We start from the raw sequence: 3356 nt of genomic DNA, 5'->3' as shown, positions 1-3356 counted from the left end.
AATTAATTTGAGTTAGGTGTCTGCCATCTGCAACCAAGAGTTCTGGCTGATAGACTATTAATATTATTCTCTCTGCTTTCTCAGTTTCAAACTGAGGCTACCTGGCTAGTGAATGCCATCCTGAGTTTAGAGCCCAGTCTGTCTGACTCCAAAGCCAGGGCTGTTACCATCACCATCCTGCCTCTCCCAAGCTGATAAGACAGCCATAGAAGATAGGACTCCTTGCCTGGTCTGGTGGTGCCTTATTGCAAAAGCATGACTTGAGTTGCCTAAACATTCACTGAGCTCCTGAAAGAGATAGCTCCTACATTCTCCGGGTACTATTCAGAACCAAAGAGAAGGTACTCAGGGAAGATACTGAGCATGGAGACTGTGCTGGCTGCAGAATTGTATAGTGAGTGGATGGGGTGAGCACTGAAGAGGCCTCCACTGCAAGGGTTAATGGTGAGATTTAGCTGGTGGGTAGAGCAAACCTAAAAACATCAAGGGGACTTTAAACCTCAGGGACCTGCCCACAGCTAAGGACCTGTAAGAGAATGAGAATGAGGCCCACTTGACTGGTCAGGGGAAACCCAGCCCCTGCTACCGAAAGCATCCCATTTTCTCTTAGAGTTACACTTCACACCAGGCTTCCTGACTTCCAGCGCAATGCTCTTTCCACTCACTCAAACTGCCCTTGTATTCACTACCTTTCCACATATTGCTAAACATTGCTTAAACCGTAACAGCAGCTGTCAGGTAGGAGGAACACTGCTTAATAAAGACCGAGCTAAGAAACGAGAAAGAGAATTAATCCATTGACAGTTGAAGGCATTCTTGATTTTTAAAAAATCCCGTGGTATCATTACCAATAACATGTATTAAGCCCTTGAAGCTGTACTTAGAATTGAACAATGCAGATAAATCACTTATAAATTCATTTCACTATTAAAAATCCTGTATGAACTTCTACACTGTGCCAGGTCCTGGGGTCAGAGTGATGAGCCAGCCAAACATGCTTCCTGCCCTTAAGGAGCCTGCGGTCCAGCAGGGGAGACCAGTGTGAAATAAATACAGATGTGCAAAATTATAAATGAAAATAAGGATTAAAAAGGGAGAGAAAAAATGGAACCAATTTATGAAGGGAAGGGTTGAGGGGATTTCCAACCTAGGTCAGATGGTATTCATGCATTTCTAGACAAACAAACTCAGATTCTCCTCTTTGCTAAAAGACTGAGTGCTTTTGTGGCATGGTGATGAAAGGCGAGCAGTCATGTGTTTAGCCAAATGGTCTCAGAGAAGGAACCATCACTTTTAGGTATCCCAAGAGTTTGGAACTCCTGTAGCGATGGTTCATCTAGTATGAAGAGCAGGTTCCCGGAGGTTCTAACCAGTGCCCTGTGGAGCCATACTGGAGCCTGAGACAAAGGGAAAATGTGTACTGCTAGTATATACGCTCATCAAAATATCCTCCAAAACATTTTGAACTAAGTGAGAAAAATTAATACAATGTCTATAATCAAAAGACATGACAATATAAAGTCCCATATTGCCTGATCTGTTTGCACACATTGTCAACCCTCATAAATCTGCCTGGCGGGTTATTTGGAGATCTCAGGGCCAGGAACGTGGGGCTGAATGAACATGGTTGTTCCTATCACACAACCATACAGTGTGGCAACTCTAAAAATAGCATGTCTGTATTTAAAAATTCTATATTTGCTCATCGTGATTTTATTTTGCTTTTTTTAATTCTACATTAAGATGTTATGTATCTTGATTACTACGTTTTTTGGCAACCCTGTGAATTTTACTGCCAGAAGTGAGTGCCTCACTCGCCTTACCCTAACCCTGACCCTGGTCCTGAACCATGCAAAGACTTCAACTTTTAATATTTCCAAAGGTGAAGAGCTACAAGAGGTATGATTGTGTGCCTTATGCTTTTGATCCAGCATGAGCTTGAATAATGTCAGATGTGGACGTTCAGGAACTAGGTTTCCCTTTTGCAATTTTGTTTTCAGCACATGCCAACTCTTGGAAATTGGGATCTGGGTGGAAGAAAGGGGTCACTGTCCTGCCAAATTTTGTTGCGTGTAAGATGCTGGTGGTTGGATGCAGTATAGAAAAGCAACATCTGGTTTCAATGCTACTTTTTTCCCCTTAAAATACAATCATTTCTAGAAAGTTTGCTCCTTTTTATTTAATAATTTGGAAATAGTCCACAATCTTATTACTGGGTCAGAGAAAGACATTAGGACATATATTTTATTAAAGCATTTCCTTCTTATTAAACAGATTTGGGGGCGCTCTTCCCAACAGGCGCCGAACCATGATCATCCCTTGGGACAACTGGTACAAGCTCCGCGACCCGGGCAAGCCAAAGCCTTACCACAAGAAGCGAAGCTATGGGCTGGGACGCCCTGCTGTCAACACCGAGATTGGCCCCTGCGGCGTCCACACAGTCCGTGTGCTCGGAGGCAGCGCGGAGTACCACGCTTTGAGGCTGGCCCCGGGGAACTTCTGGAGCTCTGAGTGTTATACGTGCAAAACAAGGACTATGGATATTTCTACAATGCATCCGACAACGAACTGGTCCACACCCAGACTCCAGTAAAGAAGTGCCTCGCGTTCGTTGACAGTGGTCGAGTCCCACTGTGCACGCTCCTGGGCTGCAAGAAGCGGGCCAAGCTGACTCCTGAGGAGGAAGAGATTTTAAACAAAAAACGATCAAAGAAAATTGAGACGAAACATGATGAAAGGAAAAAGAATGCCAGAATCATGAGTCTTCTAGAGGAGCAGTCCCCGGGAGGCAAGCTTCTTGCCTTGCATCGCCTCAAGACCAGGCCACTGCGCCCCGCGGACGGCTGTGTGCTAGAGGGCAAGGAGCCGGAGTTCGAGCTGCGGAAAACCCAGGCCCAGAAAGGCAAACAAACCACACTTCCTCCTATCTTAGCTCATGTAATAAAGGTGTTAACTGATCTTTTTTTTTTTTTTTTTTTTAAGGATTTTTGAGGCATATTTTGTAGCCTAACCAAAAGCCAGGTGTAATCTGAATCAAACTAAAGAATGACATTTCCCTGGTGTAGGTTCCCAGTTCTGATTGGGCAAATGTCCTACACATTGTTCAATAAATGTCACAGATTTACTTGAACAAAACTAAATGTGTGCCGGCTTTCAAACTAAAGCACAGTGCCTTCCTGGATGATTGTGTTAAATGGTGTGATGAAATCAAGCAAATACTGCTGAGGTGTGGCAGTCCCAAAGAGGCTGAGAACTCCCAGCCCAGATCCTAGTATTAGAACTTCTCAGAAAACTAGATGCAAATGCAAAAGAAGTAAAAATAAAGCCACACCCAGCGCGGTGAAGTACTAGCTCGT

General features: G+C 44.1%; 1 pseudogene; it reads left to right on the top strand.

The window, feature by feature from the left end:
- Positions 1–2308: 2308 nt before the first annotated feature.
- On the top strand, positions 2309–2991 carry LOC117028866 (40S ribosomal protein S8-like; annotated as a pseudogene).
- Positions 2992–3356: the final 365 nt, after the last annotated feature.

The sequence above is a fragment of the Rhinolophus ferrumequinum genome, chromosome 10, assembly GCF_004115265.2.
Source record: "Rhinolophus ferrumequinum isolate MPI-CBG mRhiFer1 chromosome 10, mRhiFer1_v1.p, whole genome shotgun sequence".
NCBI classification, from domain to species: domain Eukaryota; kingdom Metazoa; phylum Chordata; class Mammalia; order Chiroptera; family Rhinolophidae; genus Rhinolophus; species Rhinolophus ferrumequinum.
Note: the sequence above shows the minus strand (reverse complement) of the source record. Positions and strands in the feature narration are given on the sequence as shown.